This window comes from Amblyomma maculatum, chromosome 6 (assembly GCF_055883805.1).
Source record: "Amblyomma maculatum isolate TAMU_Amacu chromosome 6, ASM5588380v1, whole genome shotgun sequence".
NCBI lineage: Eukaryota > Metazoa > Arthropoda > Arachnida > Ixodida > Ixodidae > Amblyomma > Amblyomma maculatum.
Window position 1 is genome coordinate 137,693,024 of NC_139349.1, and position 18,837 is coordinate 137,711,860.

At 43.6% G+C, this 18,837-nt stretch overlaps 1 pseudogene; it reads right to left on the reverse strand.

Moving 5' to 3' along the window:
- Window positions 1-10,489: 10,489 nt before the first annotated feature.
- Window positions 10,490-11,480, reverse strand: LOC146186859 (uncharacterized; annotated as a pseudogene).
- Window positions 11,481-18,837: the final 7,357 nt, after the last annotated feature.

An 18,837-nucleotide genomic window follows, 5' to 3' on the forward strand; every position in this document is an offset into this window, starting at 1 on the left:
GAAACACACAGAAGAATGGATGGACACAGGCGCTGACTAACAACTAAAATTTTATTTCTTTGTACAGCAGTTATAAACATGCATAAAGGTGTGGAGGCAAGGTGATGCTGCGCGATCACCGAAAACAGTGTAGTAAAAGGGTCTGGCTGCACTCCATTATGCATGTTTATATATGTTTGCCCCGTAATAAAATTTCAGCAGTTAGTCAGCGCCAGTGTGCTTCGATTCTTCTTTGTATTTCCGTGTTGTTCCTTGTGCTGTTCTTTAAGGAATGCAATACCAACTAACCCGGCATCTCGCACTTGCTAACTTAGGTAACCACTAACATTGATTACGTAATTGCAATAGGAAGGCAGCTTTTTCACCTCTATCCTGATGTAAATCAACATTAGTATTGCAATTGTAATGAAACCATCTCAATATCACAACAAGCCTTTTTAAAACTTCTCGTTCACCTTTGCTGAAATGCAGGGTATACGGAGGTCATCGTAGCTGTTTGAGACGTGGTTGTGATCTCAGGTAGGTGGCGGCCGCTTCGAAAAATCCAGCTTTTGGCAACGTAAATGAACTAATCAGCGCGTACGGGTATCTTGATTCACCTCCACCAAGATGATATGTGGCAAGGTTAGTCCACGAAGGTTAGTCCAGGCTGGCACAGCACACAAAACACAGAAACACAGCAGCGTCGACCTTATTCTTGCATCAATTGTTGCTACCACTTTGTCTTCTTTTGTGTCACTGTTGCTGATCGTTGTCATCTTCAACTTCCAGCGATGCAGGGCATATATGTCAGAATAGCTTCAAGCAGAAGTCGACCCACATTTAACGTGTATTTAGCAGTTCTGTCGAGAGTTACTACGGCTCGTGAGAATTTCGCGCTGGTTATACAGTGGTAATTGTGTCTCCTCGAGCAGCAGTGCTACACAGTTTGACAGGTCGGAAGAGAAACGATCTACAAGTCTGCGTAGTAGATGGGGTTGATTGTGTTTGAGCGAGGATTTTAGAAAACGACGCACGTGGTGCCTGCATTACTTCTAAAGGAAGCCAGTAGTAATTGTGACCGCTACAGCCGCGCGTTGCCATGACGGCGAAATGACGCACAGTATGCCCGTGTGCGGCAAAATAATATGGTGCCTCTTTTTCTCCTTCCCCCGCGGCGCATTCAGGTGTCCGCCGAGAGCTAGACAGTCACTGCGCTTGCAAACAGCGAGACCTGAAAATTGCAGTCATCATTGCAGAGAAGCATGTTTGTTTTATTCCTTCTACGTATTTATAAGGTCACTGCTCCTGCAAGGCTTGAAATTCTCAAAGATGCAAGCACCTTGTAGCAATGTTGCTGCTGGCGCACAGGCAAGAACATTTCAATTTCTTATCATGACCTTTATTATATCAGACATTCTCAGAGGCATACAAGTACCGTGGAAAGCATAACACCAAATGACAACGTGATGCAAGCATGCAATTTCATGTCAATAACATCACTTAGTAATTTGCATTGAAAGAGTTACATTCCTCAAGCACTTCATGGTTGCAGCAAACTTGCTTGTAACTCAACAAGGCACACTCGGTAATACAAGCCCTTAAAAGGAAGAAGCCATGAACAATTAACAGTCCTCGCACAACATGAACACTTTAGATCCTCATGAAACTCGACCTGCATTCAACTGAGTACAGACCGAGGTTGTCACACGCAACTCTCAAGTACAAGCCAGCTCCTTTTTGTAAATATTTGCGATGTTTATTTCTTCAAGGCTTAAAAATAATGCTACGAAGGATGAAGGGTGTGGTCAAAAGGAAACAGGTTGGCTGATGCAATGAAGTCGATGATGTGGTCACTACGTCCATGTGGCTTATGACTGCGGATTTAAAAAAAAAAGTGAGCTCGAGTTTGCTTGGCTTGAAGCCCCTTCCTTGAGTACTAAGTTTTTAAGAACATATGAGAGTGATTGTTGACGCCTTCATTCTCATTGAGCTCTAAAAAATGGATTAATGCAATAAAATCTCAAATGTTAGCATAGAAATACCTTAAAAGGTATGACAATACTTCTCACTGGCCATTCAAAACATCTGTGTAGAACAGAAGGCTTCAATCCTGTTTGAAAACCTCAGTGAAAGTTGTGTTCAGTGAGGGTCGAAAGTAGTCATGTGACACATATTATATGCAATTACTAGTGTTGATCCAATGCCGAGGTAATATCCTACATTACCAACTGCTCTGTCTCATGACCTATTTAAGCATACTTTATTGTGGTCCATTTCGTCAAATGCACTTTTGCATATTTAGTTTTCTGGATGCAGCTATATTATTAGTAATCTATGGCAGTAGCCTCCGAACAGATGCACCTTATTCTGCACAGGTGCCATAGCACAGAAGCATGTGTGTTCTATTAGTTTGTAAATAGTGAAAAAAGCTACAGTTATACTGTCATGAAATGCCAACACAATCCAGTAGAGGACTGCTTTATCCTCCCACGTAGCTTAGTGTCCTTAATAATGGTCAGATTTCTAATGACATCAACTACATTTGTCAATTCTGAGCTTTTCAGGTGAAGCTGCATATAGGACTCTCACGTTAGCTCATGGTAGCATTGAAAACTATTTTTTTTTTTAGAGCATGGGGCCTAGTCAGTACTGAAAGTGACGATTCATTGGTGCTCTGTATTGGCTGTCTACTGAAAACTAGCCCCAGTACAAAATAGTCAAAGTCGTCCTAAACTTTTTTTTTAATCCACGAACCGCTTCTTAGCAGATTTCAATATAGCAGTGAAAGTTAGCATAGCAACTGGTGGTGTTATATTCAGAACTTTTTCAATTATTACCAATTGTTTTTTTTTGCCAACAGGGTTGGTATCCAAAATCTGGAAACATTAACCAGCACAGACCTCAAGCAAGCCTGAGGCAAGCTCAAGGCGACTCCCATGTACCAGGCACGGGAGCTGCAAGAACTTTGCCATGTGCAAGCTGTCCCGAGACTGCGACTTACAAGTGATGAACAAGATGGCATAAGGCGCAGACTGATAGCAGGCCTGCCACAGAGTGCATTGGCGCTGCACTTCAATGGCAGACAACCAGAAAAAGCTCCAATTTCAGCAAATGCGACTGTCCAGGAGTAAGCTTTGCTGAGCCACATGATGGAACATAATATAAGTCCATACACAGAAATGCAATTCCATGATGTGGCATTCAGCAGTGCAGTGAAGCTCAAAATTTACAAGTTTGCTGAAGAAGACCTAAGAGAGGCTGAAAGGCAATTTTATCACAACCATGTGGTGGTGTCACATGAAGAAGCAGTGCAGATTAGTGCTCAACCGAGGTGTCAAACCAACACAAAGTGGCACCCGGAGCGTAAAGTAAGAATATCGGGCAGCAAGTGCCAGTCTTACTTTACAATCATTCCCAAGGAAAGCAATACCTGGGAGATGAAAGTCTCAAAGATGATGACTGAGAGCTTCAGGGGTGATAATGCCACTAAATATGGCAGAGTCTTGGAGGCAAAAGCCATTGAGGCTTACTCGGGTTCATCGAACAGCACTTTCGAAAAAATGGGCTTTGTTGTGCATCCAAGTGTGCCATGGCTTGGCTATAGCACAGATGGCGTTATATTCAGGAAGGGCGAGCCAGCCATCCTACTTGAAATTAAAAGCCCCATTCTTGGCAAGACGAGGGAGGCTTCTGAGCTAGTGGGGGACAAAAAACTGCCATATAAGAAGGAAAATGAGAATTTCATTTTGAACCCGAGGCACTGCTATTATTCTGAAGTCCAACTGGGAATGTTCCTGCTCAACTTGAGGACAACTGACTTTATGGTGTACTCACAAGTTGAACCCCTGACTATTGATGTGCACCGCTGTGATGAGTACATCGATAGACTTGTGAGGAAGCTTCAGTTTGTATATTTTAAGTGTTTATTACCAAGGCTGGCAGGATCAGCCCAGCTGGGTGTTGCATGAAGATAATATGCATGCTCACAGAACATGCAACACTGCAAATAAAAGTACAATCAGTTCTATAAACACACTTTGTTTCTTCAACACCTTTTCATGACTAAGCAACAACATGCATCATGTACTTCCGCCATTTCATGCGGGCTAATGGGAGGCTAGCTGCCTAATTTATCAATGAAACACTTCAAGGTGTACACAACGTAGAAGGGTTTGCCTCGCCACAAATAAGGCATGAATATTGTCCCGAAGACAGGGATCTCTACGCTGAATTATCTTCGCCTATTATATGAGCGAGAGAATCCCCCTGGGTTGGAACGTGCCACAAACTTTCTGCAGTTCCTCGTGTACGATTGCACGAATAAGATCTCGAAGGTGATCAGTATTGCTTACAGCAGCTGTAAGAGGCTCGGCAGCAGTCGTAGCGAGGGTTGGGCTGTTGTAGACCGCCGAGCGCTGGAGTAGGATCTTTTCCATGATGACCGCCTCTATTAAAAATGAGGTAACTGTAGTTGATGGGTTACGTAGAAGACCAGCAAAAAGCTGTTCTTTAACCCCATGCATCAGGTGGCGCAGTTTTCTGTCTTCAGACATGTTAGGATCCGCACGTCGAAATAGTTTCGTCATGTCCTCAACATATATCATGACCGACTCATTTGAAATCGTTTTCCGAGATTGTAAAGCACGTTCTGCTCGTTCGCGCCAACCAGGCTGACATACGCCTCTATGATAAGACGGCGGAACTCAGGCCATGATGTTAACGGGCCTTCTCGGTTCTCATACCATGTCAAAATATGGTCTTCCAGGCAGAAAATGACGTTCCGTAGCTTTAAGTTGTCATCCAACTGATTAAAGGATGCGACTCGTTCGAACTGAGTTAGCCAATCCTCAACGTCTTCATGCGTAGTGTCATGGAACAATTTCGGCACTCGGGGGTTTTGAAGGTAAACAGGAGTACCTTGCATGACCGACGTAGTGCTTTGCGTCGCTAGCCGGAGGCCGTTGTTGAAGTGGACTCCAAGGGCCCGTGTTCGGGAGGAAGGCCCAAGTTCCTCCGGCTGACGCGATGAACTGGCATGTCCACAGGCAAAAGCTCGGTGTCGTTGGTTCGCGGAGGGTTGTGTGAAATTGAGAGGACAAATACCCAGTACCTCCACCAAAACTGTCACGAAGATTCGTGACAGGGATTTATGGGAATCGGCAAAAGGGGAAGAGACACACACTCAAGACAGAGGTTCACGGGAAACGGTAACACAAAGACACAGGCTCAAGAGTCCACAGTCCTAGCTAGCCGAAGCGCGCGAGTCTTCAACTTCGTCTTTCAAGCGCTACCTCAAACCGTCAGGTGGCAATATGAAGTGCTTCCAGCAAGTAAATGGCAATAGTTCGCTGTCAAGATAACAATCCTAAAGCATTTGTTTAGTGAATGCAGTAACCAACTTATTTTGTCAAGTTTTGTCGCCATGTTGATATGTTCACGCACGTCCAATGTGTTGCAGAACATAAACAAAGTGAACAGTCTGCCCAGAACAGCATGCAAGGAATGCATACGCCCCGTAGGCTATGTGTGCAGTGAACATCGGGTTAGGACAGGCTGCATTAGCAGTGCCACTATCTACGGTAGGAGTGGTTGCAAGTGTGCTTAAAGAGTGGGCGTGGGAGCAGCTACGTGATGCGGCTCTTTAATTTCGTCCATTTCTTTGCCCATGTTGCTTCCTATCTACAGCTTGGCGCCCAGTGTACTTTGGATGCGTGGGATTGCAGTGACGCGCCTATGCGTTTCGTTAGCCTTCACGATGAAAATTTTGACCAACACCGGCAACCCTGCTGGATAACCTCTCCGTGGATCAAGGCGTCCGGATCGACTATGCCACCAACACCCGTCGTCGATAAGAACTGCTGGCGTGCTCCGGAACAGTTCAGTGGGCGTGGGAGCAGCTACGTGATGCAGCTCTTCAATTTCGTCCGTTTCTTTGCCCAGGTCAGTCACGACTCTTGTCTATACGCTAGTAAATCGGACAATGCCTGTTTGTTGCTGTTCCCACCCCCGGGAATACTTTTGTCTTTGCTACGCGAGTGCGTGATGGTTGTTAAAGAGTTGCTTTTGCTGTCTGGTGACGTGGAAGAAAACCCAGGACTGGGACGCAATACGCGTTCCCAAGAACCAGAAGCTAATCATGATACACAGCAGAAACAGTTAAGTGATCTGTTTTCATTGCTACAGGATATGAATACTCGAACCGCCAAAATGGAGAAAGACAAAGTTGACTTAATCAGTACTGTAAATGAAATCAAGAAGAGCCCGGAGGCTATTCAGAATCATCTATCAGATATTGACAGAAGGCTAACTGTAGTCGAAGGCAAAGCTGCCGCTAATGAATTTTTGCAGAAGGAATGTCAACGACTGGAAAGTTTTGCTGATAACCTAGCTTGTGAAAATTTGAAACTGAGGGCTAGTCAGGCAAAGCTCGAAGATAGGCAGCGCCGTGATAATCTTCTGTTTTTTCGCATTTCTGACAGCAATTCTGAGTCCTGGGATGACACTGAAGTAAAAATGTGAATGTACTTTCATCCGCCTTGAACTTGACACCATCGGAACTATCAATTGAACGGGCTCATAGACTTGGTACTTTTTCAGAGAATAAAAGCAGGCCGGTTATTGCGAAGTTCTTATCTTTTAAAACTAGCAAAAAATTCTCTCAAGTTCTAAACTGAAAGATAAAGACATTAAGGTAAGCGAAGATTATTCTCTCATGACTCGGCAGGTACGGAAAAAACTCGTAGAATTTGGTATCGGTCAAAAGTCTAAATTCAAACTGCGCTATAATAAGCTTTACATGAACGGCAAGTGTTACTGTTACGACCAGCTTAATGACGGCGTTTCTGAAGTTCGCAGTACTACAAGCTTTTCACCTGAAACTGGTGTACAATAACGATGCGTGAGGGGTAGCGGGCACTCCTCGCTGTTTGAGCGTTCATTATCGTTCCTTTACACAAATATTAGAAGCGTCGTGCCTAAACGTGATGAGCTATGCGCGACTATCGATGCATGCGATGCTGATATTGTTTGCCTTACTGAAACGTATCTTTCATTGCAATACGCATTTTACACTTATCGGTGTGATAGGGGTGACAGAAATGATGGTGGCGTTTTGATAGCTGTTGCCGACACACTTTTTTTCTTCTCCTGTTCATGTCGTCACCAGTTTAGAACTTATCTGGGTTGAACTGCGCACGCGCTTTAAAAAACTGATCTTAGGAGTTTGCTATCGCCCTCCCTCGTACAGTGCCACGTTTGTTGAAGAAATTCATGATGCTGTTTGCGCCATTATACCGTTCGTTTTCCAAACGTTCCTACTGTTTTAGTAGGTGACTTCAATTTTCCAAATATATTTTGGTCCAACGAACGTTCTTATGTTGATCCTTTTTCTACAGAGTGCGATGGTTTTTTGCGCATGTGTGCCGGATTTAATTTCTCCCAACTTGTTACCCAGCCTACCCGTGTTACATCTTCTTCGTCAAACTTGTTAGACCTTGTTCTCAACACGTCGCCTGATATCGTTGCTCCAATATCTTGTTTGCCAGGTTTAAGTGATCATTGCCTGCTCCATTTTTCAGTAAATTTCGCGATACCACACCGATATAACACTTCTAAATATATCCGTGACTACCAAAAGGCAAGCTTTGATGCAATTAATCGTGAACTCGCTGCTTTTATCGATGAATACTTGCCCTCTTTTCATGACCGCCCAATTGAAATTACCTGGACCCTTTATAAGGATAAAATATCCTCCCTGACTAATTCTTACGTTCCGCTGCGAAAAATATTAACAACTGTTCGCCCTGGTATAATTCTTCACTAAAACGGCTATCAAACAAAAGAAACGTCTGTTTCGCTCCGCCAAAGTGTCTAACTCTATGCCCCGGTGGGACGCTTACTATTCTGCTGCGTCTGCATATAAATCAGCACTAAAACAAGCTAAGGAGTCATTTTTTAGTCATACTCTTCCATCGATGCTAATAAATAACCCAAAACAATTTTGGAACGTGGTTAAGAAAACTGACCCATCTACAATCAATCTGAAAACTGCAGATGAACAATTAATTCCTTGTGAAATCTGTGCTGATGTTCTTAATGATGTGTTTACTGCTTCTTTTACTAACAATTACCAAAGTTCCTCATTACCCACCCCGTGACTTCTTTTTTATGTACCCCGTTATAATGGACCCTGTGGGCGTGGAAAAAATGATTGAACAACTGAAGATGTCATCATCATGCGGAGTGGACAACATTAACTCGAAATTTTTGAAAAAATACTAAAGTGTATAGTGCCATTATGTTTGCTGAACTGTATAAACAATCTCTTGAGTGTAGCTGTGTTCCTAGCGACTGAAAGGTGGGCAAGGTGGTTCCCCTGCACAAGTCTGTGGACAAACATTCTCCTAATAACTACCGACCCATTTCACTTACTAGCATCCCATGTAAGATCATGGAACATGTCATCTGCTCTCATCTCGCCAATTTTCTTGAATGAAGTTCTTTCTTCAGTCATTCCCAACACGGGTTTCGTAAAACATTCTCATGCGAGACTCAGCTTCTATGCTTTTCACAAGGCCTTCATTTCATTCTTGACCGGGGTTCCATAGCAGACTGTATATTCCTCGATTTCTCCAAAGCTTTCGATAAAGTTTCTCACCAATTACTACTTTTCAAATTAAGTAACCTCAAACTCGACCCTAACATCGTTTCGTGGCTTCAGTCTTTCCTCACTAACCGTTCTCAATACCTGACAGCAAATAAATCGAACTCTCGTTCCTCTCCAGTGGGCTCAGGCGTTACCCAGGGCTCCTACTAGGGCCCCTACTTTTCCTAATTTATATTAATGATTTGCTGCTTCTTCTGTGTGACTCTTTGCTGACGATTGTGTTATTTACCGTGAAATTAACAGTGACTCTGACATTTCTGTTCTTCAGTCTGATATTAACCAAGTTTCAGAGTGGTGTAAATTATGGCAAATGGAGCTTAACATTAACAAGTGCAAACATTTGCGTATTTCTCGTCGTAACAATGAAGTAGCTAATTACAACCTCAATAATACTCCTCTTGAAACCGTGTCTTCGTATAAATACCTTGGTGTGCACATAACTTGTAATCTTTCTTGGAATCTGCATGTGGAATCTATTACTAACAATGCTAACCGCATGTTGGGGTACCTGCACCGAAACTTTAGCCTTTCTTCTAGTTCAATAAAATTGCTTCTTTATAAAACCCTTGTTTGTCCTAAACTGGAATACGCAGCCCTGTTTGGGACCCTGGCCTTGCATCTCTAGAATATGAAATCGAATCTGTTCAAAACCGCCAGTCACGTTTTATACTTTCCAACTATCACCGTAACTCCAGTGTTACCGTTATGAAAACATTATCATTGCCACCGCTTTCACTGCGCAGAAAAATTTCTCGCTTATGCCTATTTCACAAAATCTATTACCACAATCCTGTCCTTAAGAGCCGGCTACTAACTACCCCCACATATGTTTCAGGTCGCATTGATCATCTTTACAAAGTAGGTGTTCCGTCATGTCGTACTAAACACGCCTCTTATTCTTTTGTTCCAAACACTTCTGTCAGTTGGAACCACCTTCCTAGGCACATTGCTGATATTACGGACCCAAATTCTTTTAAAACTGCCGTATGTAATCTATATTTATAGATGTTGGTAGTCAATTGTTTTTGTTCGTTTTCGGTGACATTGTTGACTGTCGGAAATGTTTTTTTCCTTTTGTCTCACCTGCTTTTCCACCTTTTTTTTGCGCCAATCTTTCTTTTTGTTTTGATCACTTTTCGTCGTGTTATCGTTTCTCCTATGTTGTTTTATGCTGCACTGTACCCTGTACCAATGTATCTTTCCCACTCTCCTCTCTAATGCCTTCGGGCCCTGAGGGTATCTGAATAAATAAAAAAAATAAATAAATGGAATGGCAGGAATCATACTGAATATAATCAGTGTTACCAGTAATGGGATCACACATGACTACATGCTCAAATGACTAGTTTGGATTTTTCCCAGGTTGGAAGCAAAATCAGATTGCTGCAAGCTGGACTTTGGTGTATCTAATCCTGAATATAGTTCCAGCCTTTCAGTAATGGCATTGCTAAGCATATTTCACAGCATTGCATACTTTTCTTGCCACCAAGAACATAAAGAGCAAAAAAAGCTTTGTTTAACCACATGGTAGCATACGCTTTCATCTATTCGGTGAGCTGTACAGTCATTAATATTCATGCAGCCATCTAGCTGCCTAGTTTTCTCTTTTTCATCCATTTGGTAAACCATTGCATACGTGGAGGAGTGTTGTCAAATAGTTGCCAAGCAGGCAAAGCACAAAAAAGAATGCTGCAAGCATAGAGGAGAGATGAAGCTCAGGAAATGGATAATGCACAGAGTAGATCAAAATAAAGTAAGAGCAAAATGTGTGTTTGACAAATGCAAGACTTCAAACAGGGCTGACATCACTTCAATGGAAGAATGCATTGAGGACTCGTAGCTCTAGAATCTTTCATTTGAAAGAATGAGAGATGAAAGGTTCACTATGCCAGCAATTATGATCAGTATTTGGTCAAGTGACCCAACCATCTCCAAGGGCACAGGGCCCTTTAGCACCTTAAAAACTTTCATTATTTGAATGGCACGCTCCAAGTGCACACGCGCCCGTGCAATTTTTAGCGCCTTCTCAGAATGTTCTGCTTAGGACTGGGCTTGATCACGCAGAAAAGGTGGCTGTACAACACCAATCCCAAGCTGCCCACAAATGCCATCCAAGTTGAAACCTTTATCAACCATTACGTCATGCTTGAAACTGTCAAGCTTATTTAGCCCATCCGATTTCTCTACGCAGCCCTTGTCAGAAGCCCTGCCTCCAAAACCTTTACTAATGAAAGTTATTCGGCCGGCAGGTGAAACACCGACAAGCACCTTGGCAGTGGGCGTCCCCTTGTAATATGAATAAGTCAAAATCCAGCATGATGCACAGTGGGATTTTTCAACTTCCACCCCAGTACAGTCCAGTACAATGCGTACTTCCGTAAATGCAGCAAAGTGCTGGGGCATATTGCTCTGCACTTCTGCTCTGTCAGGCCATGGTACGGTTGTTTCAAGCATGGCTGCCATGCTCCGCAAAGTGCTAATAAAGTTCTTGGTAGCTGTGGACCTGCTGACACCAAACAATGTGGCCAGACATACAAATGGCAGGCATGTTTTCAGTCGAATGAGAACAAGCACAATGCGCTCCAGAATGAGCATGCTAGTGTTCACATGGTCAATTACAGCTACTTCCTGAGCAATCAGATCTAATATTCTCTTTGACTGCACACCCATGGAAGCGTTCACAGAACTGTTTGTGGTCAACAGTTCCACAATAGTATTTTTTTAGCAATAGTTCTGAGTCCACCTGGACACCTACGTCCAGCATGCTGTTTTCATTTAGCACTTGCTTCATGTCTTGACTGGAGCCTGCAAGCTGCAGCAGTGCTTCTGCCATCTCGCACCTCTGCTGTGTAGAGCTCCCAGTGAGAGAAGAGTCTGAAACCACTTCTGGAATGCACGTTGCCACCTGCGTAAGAGAAGTTTACCGTCGAAGTATGAATATGACACATTGTATTCAAAATGCCACAAATGTTTAAATACCCACTGTGCTAGCTGTATACTGCTGAACTAAGGTCATGTACTTTTCGGTTTTAGCTGGAAAACCCCAATAAGCATCTGGTGGCGAAAATTTTGGAATCAGTTCAAACTGAAAAATACCTATTTTTGGCATGTTCATGCTTTCACGCTAGTCAAGCACCGGTTCTGAAAGGAAACCTTCCCATTTCCTTTCCTTCACGGTATATAAACGGGCAAGCACTGAAGACTGCACGACAAAGGGGGAGGGGGGGTTTCGAGTCTCTATAACGCCAGCTGCCAAGAAGCACCTGCTAGCATCTATTTTGTCGATGAATATAGCAATGTGCCATCTGCGTAAAGCTGTAATTCAGCTTCTCCTCGCTATTTGTTGTCTAACCAAGAAGACTGATTCTTAGATGATATTCCTGCATTCTTCTTGTAAAAAGAAGTAAGAGAGGTACCGAATGAATCCAATCGATGTGATGAGATCTACTGACTGGTAGCATGGGGGTCGACAAGTGCAATATGAAGGAGCTCAAGCTAGAGTTAAGCATTTACCGGCAGTACACTGTGAGCGCTGTTGTCCAGACTCTTTTGTTTTGGAAACTTCATTCATAAGACTGGCCAGCACAGGCCCAAGCGTCTTCGGACATTTTGAGATTTCTTGCGTCAAGCACTAATGTTGAGCAAGCAGTCTCAAAATTGCATGCCGTCAACACAAAGGAGTGCACTGGCATAGCTGACGACAGTCTAATAAGTATGACAGTCTAAGTATGCTACAATCAACTGTAAATAGCATTTATAATAAACTGACTCTAAGACAACAGAGGAATCATCAAAACAGGCATGTCTGATGCAAATCACCTTAAAAGGCACACTACCACTTACTATGCTAGATGAGCAGTAAAACGTAGGACGGGATAATGGAACCCGCAGCCCTCCTCAGGTTGTGATTTTGTACCTAGGGGGTGTATGACCAGAGAATGATAAGAATGACAGTACTTACCCGAAGAGATGTGGACTGATGTTCGTGATATAATACAAGAAGTTGCTACTAAGGTAGTTCCAAAGCAAAAGAAATGCAAAAAAGCAAACTGGTTATCTGAAGAGGCTTTGCAAATAGCTGAGGAAAGGAGGATGGCAAAAGGTATGGGGGAAAGAGAAAGATACAAGGTTCTCAATGCGGATTTTCAGAAAATACCAAGGAGAGATAAGAATGCCTTCCTGAACATACAGTGTCAAGCAGTTGAGGACAACAGCCAATTAAGGAACACAAGAGCTCTGTATAAGACAATCAAAGATATCAAAGGAAGCTTCTGTGCTAAGCTGGGCGTGATAAAGGACAAACGAGGCAAGGACCTCACTGAAGCCTCAGAGATAAAGAAGAGGTGGCAGGAATACACAGAAGAACTGTACAAGAAGGACCCGGATGTGCAAACCCAACATAGGACGGTTGTGATTACTGATCTCGAGCCGGGCATCCTGAAGAGTGAAGTTGAATGGGCCTTAGCCAGCCTTTCTAAGAACAAAGCTAGCGGAATTGATGGTATTCCAGCTGAGTTGCTTCAAAACCTCAACCACGACGCTGTTAACACACTGCATACATTATGTCAAAAGATTTGGACAACCCTACAGTGGCCACAGGATTGGAGGAGGTCAGTTTACATACCCATTCCAAAGAAAGGCAGTGCCAAAGATTGTTCCAACTACCGCACGATCGCGCTTATTTCGCATGCTAGCAAGGTGATGTTAAAAATCCTGCAAGGTAGGCTGCAGCAGTATGTGGATCGGGAGCTTCCGGACGTGCAAGCTGGGTTTCGCAAGGGCAGAGGAACTAGAGACCAAATTGCCAACCTTCGCTGGATCATGGAAAAAGCAAGAGAGTTCCAGAAACCCATTTACTTCTGCTTTATTGATTATGCGAAAGCGTTTGACTGCGTAGATCACAGCAGATTGTGGCAAGCTCTCCAAGAGATGGGAGTTCCAATTCACCTCATCTGTCTCCTCAGGAACCTTTATGAAGGGCAAGAGGCCACAGTCAGAACTGGGCATGGCCTTACTGATTGGTTTCCGATTGAGAAAGGGGTGAGGCAAGGCTGCATACTGTCGCCCTGCCTATTTAACCTATATGCAGAGTGCATCATGAGGAAGGCCGGTCTGGACGAGTCTTCAGCTGGAGTGAAGATTGCTGGAAAACGTATCAACAACCTTAGATATGCGGATGATACCACTTTAATGGCAGAAAGTGAAGTGGAACTCAAGAGACTTCTGATGCGCGTACAAGAAGAGAGTGAGAAGTTTGGGCTTAAACTGAACATTAAAAAGACGAAGATCATGGCGTCTTGCCCTATCAAGTCCTGGAGCATCAATGGACAAGAAGTGGAAGCTGTGACAGATTTTCTGTTCTTGGGCGCCAAGATTACCTCGGAAGGAGACTGCAGCCATGAAATTAGGAGACGTCTGCTTCTGGGAAAGAGAGCAATGGTTAGCCTTGACCGCCTAGTAAAGAGCAGAGACATTAGTCTGCCAATCAAGATCCGTATAACTCGTGCTATGGTCTTTCCAGTTGCGATGTATGGATGCGAGAGTTGGACTGTGAAAAAGGCTGACGCGTTTGTGTGAGAATTGACGCGTTTGAATTGTGGTGCTGGCGAAGACTCTTGAGAGTTCCTTGGACTGCCAGAAGATCAAATCAGTCAATATTGTCGACCATAAACCCTGACTGCTCATTGGAGGGTCAAATTCTAAAGTTAAAGCTCAGCTAATTTGGTCATCTGATGAGAAGAGAGGAGTCGCTGGAGAAAGATTTGATGTTGGGAAAGGTTGAGGGTCGCCGGAGAAGGGGTAGGCAGCGAACGCGATGGTTAGATGGCATTCTCGAGGCATTGCAGATGAAGCTATGTGATGTTAAGAAGATAGTGAGAGACCGGAAAGCGTGGCGTGACATGGTCCATAGGGTCACGAAGAGTCGGACACGACTGAACGCCTGAACTGAACTGAACTGAACTTACCTCATTAGAGCTATCGATGCTGTCGACTTTACTAGGCAAGCTATGCAGTGCTGAAGGAGGTCCCAAATGTTCTGCTGCTATACCTGCATGAAATACAAAAATAGAGGTGCGAAACTGGATTCCAAAGTTTGACAACTGTGGCATCAGCTCCAATTGTAGCAGGGCAGGTAAATATGTGCACGGTGTTTAATGTCCCAAAACTGTTCAGGCTATGAGAGACACTGCAGTCGAAGGCTCCAAACTGTTTAGACTGCGTAAAGACTTAAAATGTGCACTGATATCATGCAGTATACATGCACCTTGCTTTTCCCCGCCATCAAAATGTGGTTGCATGGCTGGGTTTGAACTTGAGTACTGTGATCAGTAGCTGAGCCCTCTTAAAAATTGATCCACCATGCAAGGTCGAATGTAGTATACGGCACAGATAAAGAAGAAAGTGCTTCATCTTCACTGTTTCCCGCGCACTTTCAATCAATAAATGGTTGCTATGATAGATGGCTTCTTAACTCATATGTCATAATCAGCCTCTAGGTCTTTATACATATTTGCTGAAAACAATTGGATGCTTTACTTCCTACCAAACAGTTGTATGCCAAGGGCTGTGCAACTAACTACACAGGATAGATACTATCATTCAGGGTGGCTGCAAACTGTGTTCACTTGAAGGAGATAATTTTAAAGCTAGAATAATCATAGTGATATTGAGCTAATCTGAACATTGCTGTGCAATTAAGAATAAAAATAATGGTCAGAAGACAACTACATACTGTTTCGTTCATCTGCAGCCCCTGTTGCTTACTTTGCCTCATTCTCACAGCAGGAAAGAAATGCAAAAATAGACGGGGACATTTTTTAGTCGTTGCAAATCCATTTTGAAAAAAAAAAAAACTTAATCATCACTGACAAGCCCTGACATGCCACGGCCATTCCTAGCAGATGCTCTTGCAGCACGGTCGGTTTGGGTTGCAACCTGTAGCTGTCTTCGTGGTCATGAGTCCTCTTTGGCAGAAGCTGTGAAGGCACAGCAGTACTGAGGAGTCGTCTTTTATCTTGCGTCCACACCTGGGGGTCTAAACATTGCAAAATTAATTTGCCATTACATTTTCTTACTATCTCGAGCTCCAAAATATTCAAGAATCACTGACAAACGACACAAGGAATATCGACTCTTCGAGACCGCTACAGCTTCCTCGTTCACGCTCATAAAATTTCAGTCTTTCTTGTGATGGTAATAAGTGGCCTGTGACCGAAACTCCCGCATACACCCATCAGATTGGCAGGGAAGCAACTGTGCAGAAGTCGTTACCGGTATCGCGCATCAGGCTAGCATGGGCACTGTGGCCGCACAATAAATCCTACGCATACAACTGTTTTGAAAAAAAAAAAACCCAACTTAATGTTTAATGCAGAGCTATACGCGTATCAACGTCACGGCGCGAATTCCTTGCACTACTCCTCGCACCAATACTAACACATCCGGCTTGCAGCATACACTACGCATTACCCAAATTATTGACATTCGTCTGACACATGCGAAATTATTTCATTCTTACCTGTGTTACTCTAGAAAAAATCTTTTGAGATGAAGTGTGCACTCCAGACATTCATTGGCGGCGTCACTGGCTTTCCAATCCTCAGTTTGACCACCCATTTTTTCTTCTGTTGAGGATCTTGTGGGAAGGAATGTAGACTTATCTGGTTGCGGATGGCTCGGTTCGTAGATTGAGGCACGCAACACATTCGTTTACTTTTGTATTTCTTTTCCATCGGCTCGGGAAGAAAGCAAAACAAAAGTTCGCCGAACGCAAAGCCACCGAGAACGCACGCATTGACTCGTCCGGCAATCCGCGAACCCTCTTCCTGGCGCTTCTCCCGCTAACCGCTACAGTACGATCTATGAACACTGCGAATTTTTGGCATGCTTATTTAGACTTTTGTTTATGCACCGGCCCGTTTGGCCGACATACTTCATTCCGCATGAGAGGAGAATAGAATAAACCACGCCGGTATCGCATTCGACGTGTTTCCTCTCATGGTTCGTGGGGCAACGTAGTTTAGGTGTCTCATCAAGTCTATTTATTTTCGCGCAGAAACGCGATAGCTTTTTTGGTACCATGAACACCACAGGAACATCGTGCCTGCCTGCAATCGTTTTGAGACCTTGCGATACTACACGTACGTACGGGATGGCAATCGGACGCGTGATCTTCTTGGAACCTTCAGGGTAATTTTTTTCTTCATTATTTTTTGCTGTCAATGTTTCTAGGATTTTTTTCCGAAATCCAGTCCAGGAGGATGTCAGGGTACCCGCCATTTTTTAACCTTGAAACCTGTGGGCTAAGTCCTTGCTCTATTTTATGTACGCATGACTTCCAGATGCTCTTAATTATACATGCGTTAGTGATGGACCGTTTAATTAATTTTGAGTGTTCTGAATCATATCTTAAAGTCGCCTTCTCCTCTTTTGTCTTGTACAGCCAACACGTATGCTCTACGCCCTCATAAAGTTTGAGGTCCAGAAACCTAATTACCGATTTTTCCGGCAATTCAAACGTAAATTTAAATCCCTCGAACGCCGTTTCAAATATATTAATAATCAAGTTGGGGTTGACAGTATGGCGTGCATCACCAGGAAAACACACGAAAAGATCAACATAATGGAAACATGCAACCACTCCGAGGGTTTCGAGCTGGTGCTTTAATGACAATCACGGAATCGTTCGAAATAAAATCCGTCGGGGCCGATATGTGTATCAGCAATGTATCGCTGTCGTTGTCGGCAAATTAAGTTAATCTGCTTAGATTATCGCGATGAGTGTGTCTAGCTGAATGCCTTTGTTGCCTGCGATGATTGCTTTCCTCGGGTTTCCTTGTGTCTTTATGTTTGTTTGATGAAGATCACGTTTTTGTGTATAAAATGTCTCCGTTTCTTCCATTAAAACCAGTTGTATGTTCGCGCTCCGTGGTGTGGTCTTTATTTACGTTCTTTTTGTTAGCGTGGAGAAACCGCTATGAATAACCAACTAGGTCAAATTCTCGCCATTTAATACAGCTAGCTCTTGGGGCAGTTTGTGTACCTTAAAATTCTAACAAACTGAGGGTAGCAGCGGAAACAAAAGACTCAAAGGACGGATGTAAAAGTGGTTAGAAGCTGCTGACATCGGAGCGAATGAAAAAATAATGATGTCATACCAATATCACGTTTTCTGCAATATAAATAAAGTGGCGAAAACGCACAGTGTATGCGTTGCGTTTTCCTCACCTTCAAAACTGAATAACCTATCCTTTAAAATTGGACAAAAAGGAGAAGAGGAGTGCACGCAGAACAGTAAAATCAATGAAATTAAACATTGGTCGTTGTTTACCGCATTCCGCTGGCTTCTGAAAAAGTGCATATGTACAGTCTTTGTCAAAAGTGTAGAGCCCAAGGGGTCTGCTTCTGACCAACTTTGTGCAGCCTGAAATGCATTTGCAGTGTTCCTAATCTCTTGACAGTAAGAAGATTTTTTGTGCAGCGCTCTCCAATGGGCAGGGCCTCCATTAATGATAAATCAGCGCCACTACACGGCACAGATGTAGACCCCTGGGCTGTACACTTTTGAAAATGACAGTAGGTCAGACAGACAGGTGCCTTATTAAATGTTTGCAGGAACATGAAAAGTCTATCGGAAGGGGGGACCCAGAAAGATATTTATTAGTTCATTGCAGCAGGAGCAACGAGATGAAAAAAAAGGTGTCGAAGTTGAGCGTGTCATTATTTTGGCCAAGGAAAACTCGCGCGCGCGCGCGCACACACACACGCACACACACACACACCAATATATATATATATATATATATAATCTATGAAGGAAAGAAGCCATCAGTCGGCGAGGCCAAGGAAAGCATTGGGGATTATGTTTTATGTCTCTGTTTTAATTTTTACTTGGATAATCATAGAAATACGTTATGCAGTCTGCTTAGGGGAAAGATAATTAAACACAAAGTAGAAGAAAAAACAACGTGCCGATGGTAGGGACCGAACCCACGGCCTCCGAATATCGCGTCCGGTGCTCTTCCAACTAAGCTACATCGGTCGCTGCCCCCCTGCTACTTCCTCGGGTAATAATGTTGTCTGTATACGAACCTTGAGAGTGTTCACCAGAGCCGCCCTCAACCATAGCGGCGGACGTGGCACGTCCTGTGTTACCGCCAGCGTCACGTAGAACGTGATCAAGATCGAGG